This window comes from Lonchura striata, chromosome 1A, assembly GCF_050655825.1.
Source record: "Lonchura striata isolate lonStrDom1 chromosome 1A, ASM5065582v1, whole genome shotgun sequence".
Classification (NCBI taxonomy): Eukaryota; Metazoa; Chordata; class Aves; order Passeriformes; family Estrildidae; genus Lonchura; species Lonchura striata.
Genome location: NC_140741.1, coordinates 16221236 through 16236637, shown reverse-complemented (window position 1 = coordinate 16236637; position 15402 = coordinate 16221236). Strand labels below are relative to the sequence as shown.

General features: G+C 42.7%; 1 protein-coding gene and 1 long non-coding RNA gene across 50 annotated transcripts in view; both read right to left on the bottom strand.

Annotated features, from left to right (window-relative positions):
• Positions 1-15402, bottom strand: part of CACNA1C (calcium voltage-gated channel subunit alpha1 C) — a 459731-nt gene that overhangs the window by 240709 nt on the left and 203620 nt on the right. The gene's annotated exons all lie outside the window — the stretch shown is intronic.
• LOC146763393 (uncharacterized) overlaps positions 1-15402 on the bottom strand; it is a 49510-nt gene that overhangs the window by 12555 nt on the left and 21553 nt on the right. Inside the window, exon 1 of the long non-coding RNA XR_014951828.1 lies at positions 433-15402. This exon is cut by the window's right edge and continues 21553 nt beyond it. This is a non-coding gene — a long non-coding RNA (uncharacterized LOC146763393). The remainder of the gene's footprint in view (positions 1-432) is intronic.

Below are 15402 nucleotides of genomic sequence, written 5' to 3'. Positions count from 1 at the left end.
CCCCGGGTGCCTTGTCTATCACTCGGTGCCCCTTCCCATCCATCCAGAAGCTTCTACTCAGGGCACCGGGTGATTGGGCGAGGACCTGGGGCTCCCCCCATATCCTTCCCCCATTGGACCCCACCATATCCCCCCATCCCGGAGCCACCCCCTATCCCTATCCCCATTGGTCGTTGGATACCCCTCCCTTACAGTTTATAAGCCAGTGCAAGCACCTTGTGCTTGTTCCTGTTGGCTGGCACTGTTCTAGGATATTTGGCCCCGTTGGGCTACAATAAACTCGGACTTAGCCCCCAGCAGGATCCGCTCTTCATTTACCACCGCGAGGCTTGCTAGCGCTGCCCGGAACCCACAAAGGCACTCTCCAAACCCCAGCTGGGAGCGGCGGAGGGTGCCTCCATCGCCCGCCCTCGCCCCAGGATGAGAGCTAGCCTTCCTTTATGAGAGAAAGGGTGAAAAAACAACCTATAAAACCAATCTTCCACCCAACTAATGGGTAATCTGATTGACTGGATTTGTTTCTCTCTTCTCAGAAAGATAAAGATGTTACTAATGACTCCACAGCATCTCATAATACTTGCTATCTGTAAACTTTCCTTGTGGACAAGAAATAAGTTACAAAAATAAAGGGATTTGGATTTCTGCCACACATTTGTCAAAAATAGCTGCAAGCATTCTGGGAGGCCCTTCTCTTTCCATTTGCAAAAAGCCAGCTATACCACACAACAAGAATTCAAATGTCTTTGATGAGTTCTCTCGCCCTGACAAGCAACTGAGAAAGCCAAGGAGGACAGAAGAGGAGATTATATATTATGGTCAGCTGAATTAAACCATCTAAATACTAAGAAAAGTCAAGGACAGCCAGAGGAAATTCTTAGTGCAGCTCTGGAGCAGGCAGTGTGGTAAAATGGGAGACCAAGGCCCCATGTACAGGGACAGTTTCTGGCTGCAGGTCATCATTAATAAATTTTAATTTTTATCAGCCAAAATGTCAGTGGGCACTTTTCTGTCACTTGTGCCATCTGCATTCAAAGCAAACAGCACATGAGTGTATGGGACAAATAAATCCTCAAAATAAGCAGTCAGAAGAGACTGCAAATACTTTTTCAGACAGACAGAATTATGCATTGTGTCTGTCTCTCTTCTCCCAAACTGGCATAAAATTGAAAAGATTATGGAATGAGAAGGACCTTTCCACATTGAGCAACCAGGTAAGGCAGGTACAAAGATTCAAGCAAATGTTAAATAATTCACATTAATTTATTAAAGACAGCTGGGACTTCAGTTGATGTAATGCACACACACACCTAATACTGAAAACATGCCCTGGGGTAGCTAAATTTGGTGACATACATGAAAATTGCTTTTCAGTCAAAGAGCAAATATATTTTACTAATAATTGTTGACATAAATCAGAGTCTCTGCCAAAATATTTACACTCAATTTGATTACAATAATGATCAGAGAGCATTGTTTAATTTACTGTTCATTCAGTTTTGGTAACAACAACACAAATATGAAATAATTGTCTCTCTCCAGATCTTTCATATGTATTTAGTACGTGTTAAATTATGTATTTGTGTGTTCATAATTGTGTGTACTTTTTAAAATAAATGTGTGTATATTTTTTAAAATGCTTTCATTTAGCAAAACCAGAATCATCCCCAATGTTTCTGATGTAAAGCAGCAGGGGTAAGTTAGAGGTTCTGCACCCTCATTAAATTAGCACTAATCAGATATGCACCCAGTCCACATCTTTTTTTGCTACTGCCTTGAGAAATGACATGTTCTAACTAGGTATGAATTTTTAATTCCACAATATTACTATGAAGTTCTATTTCAAGACAATATTTTGCAGAGTAACACAGGTTATTATAAACCAGCCTTTTGCACCTAACCCTCTTCCTCCTCAATCTGTCTGAAGACCTGAGATCTCCCTCTGGAAAACACAGGGTGGGTGTTGTTGGGTAGGTGGCTCATGGCCACACCAGAATACCTGACTGGTGGCAGCCACCCCTCTAAAAATGTCCTATGCAGACCCCAGCCAACTTTGTGAAGGAGCTTAACAAACCAAGAATTCAGGCTAAATTTTCTGCATTGCACTGGATCTCTCTTTGTAAATAACCCAAATACCAGAAATAGATTTTGACTGAGTGCAACTTGGTTGCTCTGAAAGTGGCAGGATTCACCTGCCTGCCCAGAAGGCAGAGGAAGGACACGGCTGTGCTGCTGCCCATGCTGGCCCTCAGCAACCCCTGGTGAAATGGAGGCCACACCTTAATCTCAAATGTTCCCTGGCATCAGAAGTGAAGCAGAGTTAACACTGATCTCTCTTCTGCAAAATGTGGTTAACCAATAATCCAACAACCATCAGTGTGTGCTTCACAGGGAAAAAAAGGGGCTGGTGGGTGCAAGAATTAAATATACTGCCTGGAAAGAGAAGACCCTCTAGTGGGGGAGTTTTACTTTGGTGCTCTCATAGCAGCCTGAGCACTGCTGCAGAAACATTACAAAGTGCTGTGGGGTTTTCCTTCTTTATCATATGGTGGCTGCCAAAGCACCTACCTGGCTCCAAATAATTTGGTCAGTAATGAAAGCACTGGCATTGCACCATCTCCACAGCAGAGTAATCTTTTAAAGAGAATTTCTCACCTTGGGGGGGCATTTTCTGCTCTGTTTACAGCAACAGCCTGTTGTGAGATCCTTAGCTCAAGGCCTTCACATCTCATTAAGATTCTCAGCTTTGTGGAGAAAGGTTTGAGCAGCAAAAGCTTCAGGCTCTGTGCATGTCAGAATGGTTTCATGGCATGTTAAATTCAAACACAGCCATAAACTGAAAACTTCTCTTGAAGCAACTGGAGTTTCTATTAACTGCAGCAATTACCAAAAAGTGTCTGTAAACATTTCAATGTCTGGCTCAGTTTTTTTTTTTTTTTTTTTTCCTGGCTGGAAGGCAGTATTAGGGTGATAGAATAAAACACCTTGCAGCAAAGGGGTTTTCTACAGTCACAAAATAGAAGGAAGGTATACATAGTGTTAAGAGGTAATAGCAGCACTTTACTGTGCCTCCTATCTGCATCATCCAGAACAGTTTTGAAACACTAATTAATTAAACACTTCCGCAACCTGGAAGATGTGTGAGAATTATTCTCATTTATGGATGTTTAAACATAGGCTCAGGGAAGTTAGATGTCTTATCCTAGAACACAAAGCCTACTAATTGCAAACTTGGCACCTAATTTTTTTCACCACCAGATCTTGCCACTAAAACCATCTCTTGGAAATAAAAGTATGCTGAAATTATTTCTGGACATGTTCAGTTGTGTGATCCCCTCAGTAATGCAGGAATCTTTCACAAGCAGCACTTCTGATGGATGTGCTGTTGTGCATTTAGGTGTATAACTGCAGCAGGTCTTCCTCTAACTTTTTTCCTAAATTATCTGTCACATGACTCAGAATAGGTATATTTCCCAATAAGATATGATGTACTTCTACTGGATTCTTTCATGTTGCTTCTTTAGACATATGTCCAAAAGCATCCCAAAGATTTCCATAGCTCCTTTAATATTATCAAAGCTTCATCTGCTGTGTGTCTGTCTCATCACAAAGATCCTCAATGTATAGAGCATCTCATGGGAAGTTGCAGGGAGACCTAAATGGAACAACTGGCAAGGATTACACAGGAAAAAATAGGTGACTTCAGCTTTCTTATATAACAAGTATGTCAAGGTGAGGAGTGAAGGCACAATGCTGGACAAATGCAGAGTAGCTGCTGGGACAGTATGGACCTCAATGACATCCACATGCAAAAATACAGAACAGTAAACACTGACTTTGCATCTCAGTGTGTCCTGTTGTTACTTGACATTGATTTTGTCCTTATTTTAAAAGATCAGTGATAATGTACTGCAGCTGATAAGAAAATGCAGTCTAAACTCCCTAAGTCAGGCTAATATGCCATGAGCGAGGGAACAAGAAGCTAGAATCTCTAACCATGAGTTCTAACTATGCTGCTGAAAGGGGGACTTCACAGCAGCTTCTTCCTCCTCTTCCTCTCCACCATTTTTCCTTTACAAGCTTTGACCTTTGTCACTCCTCAGCACCCCCATCTTTTCCTCCTACTCCCAGGATCCTCCAAAACACAGATGTAGACTCTAATCTAGTTGATAATTTTAGCTTCAGGCTTAACACCAAGTGGAATCTATGCACCTAGAGCTTATTAATGCTGTAGTATGTGTGCTTCAGCACACAAAAGCAATCCCTCATATCACTGTCTACTTCCCAGTCAAGGAAAACAGGCACTCTTTAAACCTTGCTTCCCTCAAGAAGATGGCCAAAAGAAGCTTTCCACAGAAAGCTGGGACATGAACAGTGGTGAACATCCACACAAGGAGAGAAAGAGGTCAGAAATTGGGCTTTTATCTTACATGTCACAGAGAGGTGCAAGAAACAAAAAGGCTCAAAGACTCTTGAGCAGAGCTGGACCTGAATTTAGTGCTCAGAGGCCTCATGGAGCTAAGAACTGTGCTGGGAAAGGAGCAATCTGGATAGTTCGTGCAGAAGGAGACCAGATAAATACAGTGAAGGATCCACAGATATTGTGCACCACTCAAATATCCCGTTGTGAATTTCCACACTCGTCACAAGTAGAGATACAGAAAAGGGCATAGATAAGCAAGAGTAAGAAAGTATCAGGGATAAGGTAGGGAATAAGCAGTCAGCACTGATCCTGAAGAGAGAAGGCAAATGAATTGCACACTACAAAGAGGATCAGTTGACAGTGAACTTCCACCCTCTAAGAATTACAGAATTTACAACTTCAGTAGCTCTGTATCAAGAAACAGAAGCTCTAAGTGGTGGGATCAACACACAGCGGATATCATACCCTCGTAGGAAAAGACAAGGTTTTTTTACAAGGAATTCCCATGGTTTGATGGGCTATAGAAATGTTTTATTTTCTAGACAGAGTGCTTTGGAAAACTCACATCAGTTCCTGCCCTGGTAGATGTTCCTTGAGAAATATAAGACTTTGGAGAGTCTAACAAAAATAGCTATGACATTTGCTGTTAGATAGCGGAGTTCATTTAGAAAAGCTCTTTCTGCAATAAACACTTGCACATCTTTCTGATACTTACTTACTTTGGAGAATACAAGATCTTTTGGATCTCCCATAGGAATTGTTCAAAACTTTAATATACACCACTTCAGTCCACAGCCTGGTAAGTACTCACAAAACACACGTGAAGATCTCATGGGATGGGCGGAGTAAAAAGTTTCTTGAAATCAAGCATCATTCCCAATTTAGGGGTCAAGTTTGTTTTTGAAGGAATTGCTATCAGTGCTGAATGGGTGGCTGATCTACATCTATAAATACAACTACAAAAATGCTGCAGTTATTATCTTGCGTAGCAACATGTTCTTTTTTTCCCAGACTATGTAATTGAATAGAAAAGGACTAGAAGTACCCCCACTAAACCCTGTATTATGCTTCAATGCAGGCTTTTAGCTCCCCTTTCCAGTCAGGGGCAGACAACATCTGTGGCTGTGCAGAAATGTAGTTTTTTGTCCCAGAAGAACCAAAAAAAAAAAAAAAAAAAAAAAAAAAAAATCCATTCAGGCTACTTATACTATCAAATATTGAACTTTTTAGTTTTGAAGTTTCAATGATAATTAGCCTAGCTCTCTAAAGGAAAGGTCAGCTTGAAATGAAAAAGAACTGTTTTCAAATCTAAAAAAAAAAGGCAAAATAGATGTATTGCAAATTTGGAAAATTTCTTCTTCCCCAAAAATATTTATCTTCAAAAATTAATTAAAACTAACTTGTGACGTGAACTGGATCAGTTTTGATGAATCCACTTTTTAAAAAAATATAGTTTTCATGGAAATATTAATGACTAGCTCCATGGAATTCCTAGTAGTACAGAACAGGCTGTAGTGTCTCAGAGCTGGTGCCACCAATCTCACTACACTATACATTACTGACATAGGAAAAAAAAATAGTGGGGGGAAAAAGTCTTTGCTAAAGTGGCCTCTCCTAACAAACTGAGAGGGTGCTTTCATTTAAATCAGCTGCAAAGCCTCTTGAAAAGTTCTAGGTAGGTGAGATGTTCTACTGCATCTATATTAATTTGATTACTTAAAACTGGTCTTGAAACAGTCATGAAGTTAGACTAACACGATGAAGGAATTCCCTAAAGCAAGAATAAGGGAATCTTGAAGTACAGACATCCCTACCATTAAAAAAAATCAAGAAAACTCTTAAATTTAATTAAAACATCCATAAAGGAGCATTATGTTTTGCAGGGAAAGATGACAAGGCAATTGGACTGCTCCTGTGATCCTGCCAGCCAGTTTTTAATGTGAAAGAAACCTTTTTTATATGGTGAGGAACTCGTAGAAGATGGAGAGTGGGAGACAGGATAGCAGCTGGAATCCTGTTCCGGGTGGTGTCCTGACTGCAAGGTGGAAGGTACAGGGTACAAACAGAGTATGAGAATGTACACTGGTGCAGAAAGGCTGAGGGAACTCCAGTGCAAAGCCAAAGACGTTGCTTTTTTGGTGGCACAAAAGTCTCAGATGTATGACAGGAAAGGCAGCTTTCCTTTTCTAAGCATTTTGCAACATTCCATTAACTGTTTTCTTGAGATGCCCAGGACAATCTGTCGCTGCAAAGGATGCTGATTATTTTTCTTCTCTTAGATTGCCTCTTAATGTGATCACCCTTAATGTGATCACTCTCAAGACTAAGAGCTTTCTCCATTTATGATAAAACATGAATAAAAACAGACAAAGAGATAAGAACTCTTTTTTAAGACTTCCCTAAAAGGCTGAGGAGTCTAAACAAAGGAGTCCTGATTATTAGCTCAGGACAACCTATCATCACTGCTGTGTGGCCAAATTGCACTGCATGCCAGAGCACACTGAAGACACAATAATTTATCAGCCAGAAAGCAGAAAATTGCACAGTGCATTGTGACTTCCCAGATCACATTTCTTGCCTTCAGGTCTTCCATTTCTCTCCTAAAGAGACATTACAATGCAGCATAGAGCTGAAATGGACTTGGGGAGGGTACAAAGAAAGGCATCACATGGAAAAGTGCCAAAATCTGAGCTCCAAATTTAAAACCCTACATTAGGTATTCAGTTGAGGGGCTCTTCTAGACTGTAAATCAAAGCAAGAAATGCATCTACACTGCTAACACAAACACACATCCCATGACTTCTCATCAACTATTCCAAGAGCTGACAGAAACTAACCTCTGAACTTTAGCACCTGAGAAAGGGAAGGGATATGAATGAATACCCTCCTGTATGTAATATCTGGGACAATATGAGAAAAATCTGGTGGCATTGATTACAAGGAAAAAGATTAAAGTATTCAGAATTTTTCCTTTTCCCACTCTTAGCAACCTAGCATAGGAAGGCACCACAACAGGAAAGTCAAAGGAATGGACCCCAAGGGAGTACACTTCATCAGTCCCAGAGGGTTGGCAGGAAAGATCTCCAGAGGATGGTCTAAGGAAAAAAGGCATTAAGGAGAGATAGAAGCTCTTTAATGAAATAATTCTGATGGCCTTATGTGCCAGCTGTTTCATGATGGAGAAAAGACAAGTGACACAGTAACCTTGACTAGACCATGAGCTCTTCACTGACGTGAAAAATAAGAAGGAAGCAAACCAGCGGTGAGAACCAAATCAGATAACCACAAAAATGTACCAAAGCCCAACAAGGTTACATTAAAATACAAAGTGTTACTCACTAACAGTGTTCAGGGTACAAAGTTGGATGTAACCAGCAAGAAATGTTAAAAAATCATTCAGTAAAGGGATAAACAATAAAGGAAGGCTCAAGAGTATTCTGCCATGAAACTGAACATGAAAGTCATTGATGTATGAGGTCAAAAGGGTCAGGTTGTAAATGCTTTTTTGTGTGTTGATCATCACAAAAGACAAGCTTTCATCAGACAGATATCAGTTCTGATTCCAGTCACAGAAGAGCAATAACTAAGTCTTTGAACGGAAAATAACTCCCCAAATTAACAAGTATTAGTTAAATTCAATTGTTTTCAAATTTCGTAGATCTAATGAGCTTCATTCCAGACAAAACCTAAAGATTTGACTGATGAAATCTAGAGCTTTTAGCAGTTACTTCAATAACTCATTAAGAAAGGTAGATGTAATGTCTAATACCTTACCCATTCTCTAGTTTTTTATTTCTTAAAAGACATTAAAGGAGAATTAAGTGAATTAGAAACATCCAGTTTAACTTTAATTCCTGGAACAAATTATGAGATGTTTGTAACGATATAGAAGGTAATTATCAACATCCAGCAGAGCTTTGTTGTGGAAAAAATCTTCTCACACCAATCTAATTTCTTTTTAGGACCTGGTAGCAGAGAGAGAAAAAACTAGAGCTGAACAACACAATTTCAGTAATGTATGTAACGCATTCTTATGAGCTGCACATGTAGAAAAACTAGACTTAGGTGAAAAAAAGTTTAAACTGCTAGAAGCACTGTTTTAGAGATTATTTCACAATAAAATCATAACTGATCTTGAAATATTGAAGCAAGAAAAACTTTTCTTAACTAAGAAAAGTTAACATGCAAAATCATCTTCCCATTCTATTGAAGGCTTCAGGTCTGGGTGCTCATTTCTGGATGCCACACAAGGATTGATTAAAGCAAGTCCAAAGTGAGCAATGGAAACCTATGGGAGGACTCAAAACCACGATCCACAGAGGCTTACCCATGGCACTGACACTGATAAATCCTAAGCATCACCTATGTCAGATGTCCCCAGGTAGTAACTTTCAGTAAAGATACAGAAAGGGACTGTCCCTATTTATTCCATATTTTAAGATCAGTTCCAGCTTATCCACTCTGGAAAATACACGTGCTTCAATCAGCCCAAAATGATTGGACACTGTCATGGCAGTGTACAGTTTTATACGGAATATGTGCTAAAATGTGTATGTATAAAAATACATATAAATATATGAATATATACACACACAAAACAGTGTAGTATGTCATCAGATTAAGCATACAGATTTATATTTCTTAGGAATGTCTTTCAATATTCAGCCTGTGAACTCAGAGCCTGGGGAGATGTCCATATCCTACAAATTTCTACTCTTTACCCTGCTCTATTTACCAGCTCATTCATTACCTATTCTCCACATCCCAATCACATTTTCAATTAACAACATCCAATAGGATTTGCATTCTTAAATCTCCTATTAACAGGTATTTTAAAAAATATTACTCCACACTTAAAGGCTTGTGTTTATTAATTACAGCTGAGATGTATTGAAGAGTTTTAAGATCTGCTCCAGGTTGACATCTGACAGTGCCTGCCCTTTCAAACAGGAAGATTTCTGTCCTAGACAACTCCACAGAAGCCATGACTGCTCTGTGGAGGGCTCCCCTTGCACAGGGCAGAGGTAATTTTAAAGGATCATGACTGTATTTAAAGGTGCCAAGGCCTGCCATCAGAGCTCCATTCTGGCAATTTACACTTCAGACTGTGGCTGGACTTCTCATGATGTCCTGTTCTCTCCCCTGTAGCACAGTCATGGACCTGATGGACTCAAAGAATGCCCCAAATCAGTAGGGATCCACCAGGATCATCAAGGCCAGCTGCTGGTCCTGTGCAGCATCATCCCCAAGAATCCCATTGTGTCTGAGAGCGTTGTCCAAATGCTCCTCGAGCTCTGGCAGGCTGGTGCTGTGCCCACTGCCCTGGGGAGCTGTTCCAGTGCCCAGCCACCCTCTGGGGGAAAAAACCTTTTTGTAATATCCAACCTAAACCTGCCCTGGAACAGCTCCAGGCCATTCCCTTGGCTCCTGTCAATGGTCACCAGGGAGAATAGGTCAGTGCCTTTCCCTCTCTTCCTCTTGTGAAGATGTTTATGATCACCATGAGTTCTCCTCTCAGCCTCCTCCAGGCTGAACACAACAATGCCCTCAGCCTCTCCTCATATGAATTCCCCTCAAGGCCCTTCAACACCTCTGTTGCCCTCCATTGGACACTCTCTAATGGTCCAATGTCTTTTTAACATTGTGGCACCCCAAACTCCCCAAACACAATATTCAAGGTGAGGCTGTCCCAGTGCAGAGCAGAGCAGGACAGTCCCCTCCCTTGCCCAGCCATAGATGTCCCTCCTGGCTGCCAGGGCACTGCTCTCTCACATGTAACTTGTCATTCACCAGAACCCCCAGATCTTCAGCTGCAGGGCTGCCCTCCAGCCTCTCATTCCCTTTCATGCCCTGAGATCACTCTAGAACCAAACCCCTCCCTGCTGCAGGCATGAGAGCTCAGCCAGTTTGCTGCCAGCTTTGCTCCAGCCCAGCCCTGTGCCCCTCTGTGCCCGCAGCCCCTGGTACAGCTGCAGAGCTCTGCCACCCCTAATTACTGCCAGCAGTGCCAGCCTGGAGGAGCTGCTGTCACGGAGGATGGCAGCAGAGTGCAGAGCACGACAACAGCAGCAGCAGGTGGGCAGAGCAGAAAAGGCCAGATTACTGTCTATGTGATTACTGTCATTTATCTCAAGTCAGGCAGAAGGCAGAACATGCTCTGCCTTTGCTTGTTCCTTCCCTCTGTCAGCTACAGAGCAATTCCTGAAAACACTGTACAGGGATGTTATGTGCTTGTTAAGCTTTGTTTTAAGCGCTGAAAATCACCACTGTCAGAGCAAGTAATTGCCCCTTACAGCAGTCACAGGTTTTTCTCAAACACATGTGCTACAGGAAAATAAACAAGGAGGCATCCAATGTTAGAACCAACTCCAAAAGCTTGTGGAATCTTACAAATTCAACATGTGTGTTTCTCTGTCTTTCAGTGTATTGGCCAGAGCAAGATTTGAAGTGTAAACAGGAGCTTTACCCTTCCAGCTCTGCCTTCTTGAGGCAGCAGGAGTGTGATGCTGTCAGGGAAGCTGCCTGCTGGGAGAGCTGCAGGAAAGCTGCTCGGCTCCAGTGCAGAACAGCCATTGCACAGGTGAGAGAAGAAGCACTCTCCTCTAATGCTGGGATTGATCAAAAACATGCTCTTGCATCTGGTTCCCATCTTTGCTAATTCTTCTCCCTTTTCTCCCTGATATTTAACAGAGTAATTCTGTGACACAGCTAAGTGTTTCAATTCTGGCTGCCAGATTTCTAAATGAAATTTATATATTTAAAAGCATAAGGACTTTAGTATCAATTTTTTTATACAAAAAAAATGTCATTTCTGAATCTTAAACTATTCTTGCTAAATTTAGCCAAAAAACCTTAACACCATCACAAATACAGCCTTCATTGCAACACATACTTTCCTCCTCCAAAACTGGATCCACACTTTGCTCCTTGGCCTCATCATTAAGTTAAGAACAGATGATAAAGTAAGACTCAATCAATGCCCGTGTCCATATGGAATGCAAATCTATTTTGCAGCCTGTGAAAATATTCCATTGGTCATGAACTAGAAACAAAATTGAGAGAAGATTTGATTTTGGAGGGAAAGTTTTTCCTTTCCACATTAAGGGAGCAGAAAACTCTATAGCCTAAATGAGGTTTAAGAAAAACCTTCTGCATAAATCTATGGGCCTCCTATGGGTTTTTTCATCACCTGCTCAGACAGGGGAGAGAAAATATAACAAAAGGCTCATGGGTCGAGATAAAGACAGGGAGAAATCATTCAATTACCATCACGGGCAAAACAGATTTGACTTGGGGAAATTAGTTTAATTTACTACCAATCAAATTAGAGTAGGATAATAAGAAATAAAACACCAGCAACACAGGGGGATGGGTAATAGGGGATGTAGCCAGGGGTTCCTGCCACTCCTGTTTCCTAGGGAATAGGATTCCTCACTCTCTTCTGCTCCACCATGGAGTCCTTCACACAGAAGACAGCCCTCCCTGAACTTCTCCCACATTCTTCCCCACAGAGGGCTGCAGGTCTTCACAAACTGCTCCAACACGAGTTCTGTGCTTCAGGCTGCTCCAGTGTGGGTCCCCAGCAGGGTCACAATTCCTGCGAGCAAACCTGCTCCAGGTGGGCTCCTCTCTCTCTCTCTCCACGGGATCACACATCCTCTCCCAGGAACCCCCTCCAGCACGGGTTTCCCATGGGGACAGACCCTCCTTGAGACATCAACTTGCACTGGTGTGGGGTCCCCAGTGGGCTGCAGGTGGATTTCTGCTCCATTGTGAACCCCTAAGGGCTTCAGGGGCACAGCTGCCTCACCATGGCCTGCAGGGGAATTTCTGCTCTGGCACCTGGAGCATTCTGGTCCCCCACCTTCCTCCATGACCTTGATGTTGGCAGAATTGTTCCTGCCACATATTTTCCCTCCTTTTGCCAGCTACAATTACTGTTGCCCAGCAATATTCCCCCCCTCCTCTTTTAAGATTTGTTATCCCTGGGGTGCTACCCCATTGCGGATGTGCTCAGCCTTGCAGAGCAGTGGGTCAGTCTTGGAGCTGGGCTGGGATTAGCTCTGTTGGGCATGGGGAAGCTTCTGGGAGCTTCTCAGGGGAGCCACCACTGAAGTCCCTCTGTTACCACAACATTTCCATGAAAACCTAATATAGGCATTAGTGTGAATGCAAGATAATACATGTGAGAAATGTAGGGGCATTTAAAATGCATTGTGATGCTCATTTTTCTGTCTGAAAAACTGAAGCTCTTCAGGGCTGCCAGTTTCATGTGAACACAGTCTACTCATCCTTGAAAGCAAAACTTACTTGCTCCTGCTATTTGTAGCATGTTCTGCTTTAAAAGCAGGCAGCTGGGAAGATCCGTGTTGGAATATTAAGGAGGCTCCTGGTAGACCAAACGTTCCAAGATCACTGGGAATATGGGTTATGCATTGGCTATTTTTAGTCAGCAGTGTAACTAGAGAGGCTTCACCTCACTCCACATACACCCACTGCTAAACAGCTATCTCCTGGTCAGACGTGCCCCTCTGCCCTGACAGCACACAAAATCCCAGAAAGTATCAATAGAGAGGCTTTCAATCTGCTCTAGAATCAGAAAATAGTGCCTTAATTCCTGCTTCCATTGCAATCTCCCTGACCAGCCTACTGTCTCCAGCCATTACAATTTCAAGGAAAACCAGTAGTGAGTGTACAGATGATTACTTCAAGCAGCTGTAAGCATTAGGTTGCCAGAGTTACAATTCCTTTTTTTTTTTTTTTTTTTTCTGTAGCTCCAGGAACTCTTTGGTGATTTCCAGCAACGAGGCCTGAACACCAGCAGTGTGATTTCACAAGACAAGCCCAATGCATGAATAGAGGTGGGTCTTTACTGGGGCCTGTGACCTGACCCTATCTTCTGTAACAACAACCCCTGACCATGGCAATCCAGCAGAGAGACACAGCAAAGTTTGGGAAGTGTGAATGGAGACAGGAGAGCCAGGGAGGTCAGGAGTGCTGACACTGCTTGCTCCAGCATGCTGCTTTGGCAGGCAGTCCTCCTGCCAGAAGGCCAAGGAGGCAGCTTTTCCCTCCAGCTCCAGATATCACAGCTGCTGAGGGCCAGCTTTAATGGTAGTAACTAAAGGTGTAGCTGCCACAGCTTCCACAGGGACAAGCAAATACAAGGAAAAAAAAATCCTATGTGAGCACAAGCAACAGCCTGCATAGGTGGGTCAGAAAGCCAAAGGAACATTTACACAATGAGCAGTTTGAGAAAGTGTGCGTTTGAAGCATGATTTTCCAGTGTCCAATTTCTGCCTTCCCTCACTCTCCTTCATTCCTGAAGGCCTTGAAAACCTTCCCTGAGATGGGCTGTCCTGCTCCTCTTGCTGCATGCAGGCAGCAGGAGAGGACCTCTGCCTGCATGTATGCAGAGGATGGCACTGTATGGCAGAGGCTGCAAGAGCTGGTGCCACCAGTAAGAGGAGGATCTGAAGGTCTGGAGACACAGCTGGGGCACCTCACAGCAGCATCCAGGTCATGAATTAGCCCTGGCCAGAGCCAAAGCCCAATCCCTGGAAGAGTTCAAAGCTTTGATGGGGTTTTGAGGAACCTGGTCTAGTTCTAGACATCTAGAAGATGCCTGACTAAAGAGGACCAAAGGCACGACTCCTTTCATGGCAGGGTTAGCAAAGAGCCACTCAGAACAACCAGCTGCAAAGGGGTCCCAAAAATCCCACAGAGCTGTGGCTTTCCAGCCCTGCAGGCTGCTCTCCCAGGAGGGAAAGAAAGGAGATTTCCCACTTGGTGCAGAACCCCCAGGAGCACCCTGTCTATCCAAGTACCCACCAGGTACCCATTTCCACCTGCCCCTTACTGCATGCTCTTGCCATGAGCCTGATTAGCAATAATTAACAGACTTACTGAGTTTAAAGCAGGGGAAAATAAAACCTCAAACTAACCCAAAAAAACCAACACCTCTCTGGAATCTGCCTCCTCCTTGACATATTAACTCCAGATACCACACACACGCTGCTGCTTTCAGTCTGCATAAGATAAAAGGTGCGACAAGCCGACCTGAGGTTGCCATGGAGACCAAAAATCTTTCCCAGTGCCATGGTAACTGACTCCAGGATGTGCTATGAAAAGCTGACTGCACACCCTAGTTGAGCGGTTTCGTATTTTTAAACCAATTAACTGAGAGTTCAGTTAAACTAGGTGCTGTTTAAAGAAAGGCACTGTCAAAATGTAAGACATATTAGTTGCTGTCTTCTTTTCCTAACCAAACAGAAGAAAACAAAACCTTAGGGAGATTACCAAGCTTCATCTGATTGTTTCTGAAAATCAAAAGCCTTATCTTTCCACATAACAAATTCCATCTTTATATTTTTATACCAAATAAGAAGGAAAGGACTGAGCAGCTTTAAGCCTGCCTCCCTTCCATACTTGTACCTCCGTGCATGTCCAAGTCTCTGACGTCACTGGAAGTTTTAAATGTACAAGAAATAAGCTTCTAGAGGAGAATAAATAAGGCTTCAGCAATGTATTTGAGAGAAACATAATAAAACTGCAATGGCAGCTGGACATGGCACAGAAAGCACCAGCCACATGCAGACCTTGATCAGTGAGACTAAAAGCTCTCAATCAGCCCTGGCTTCTCTGTGCCTCTGCTTCCCCACTTTAGAGAGCCATGTTTTCCCCTCTCTTCACAATATCCTGTGATACCTGTGGACTAAAAACTCCCAGATTTCATCAGCAGGCATTTGAAATCTATTATTTTCCTGTTTTGGGCACATGCATCACAAACAAGCTCCTTTCTGTGAAACTTGACATCCAGACCTTTCTGCACATGAGGTTGCTACTGATAAATCATGAGTTTTCCAAGATGCTGCTCCAGCCTCTGATGGCAAATGTGCAGCGTGTAGGTGCTGCTGCTTCAGGCCCGGAATATAACACAGCTTCATCTTTACCACGTGAGTAGGAAAGAGTGGAAGTGGACA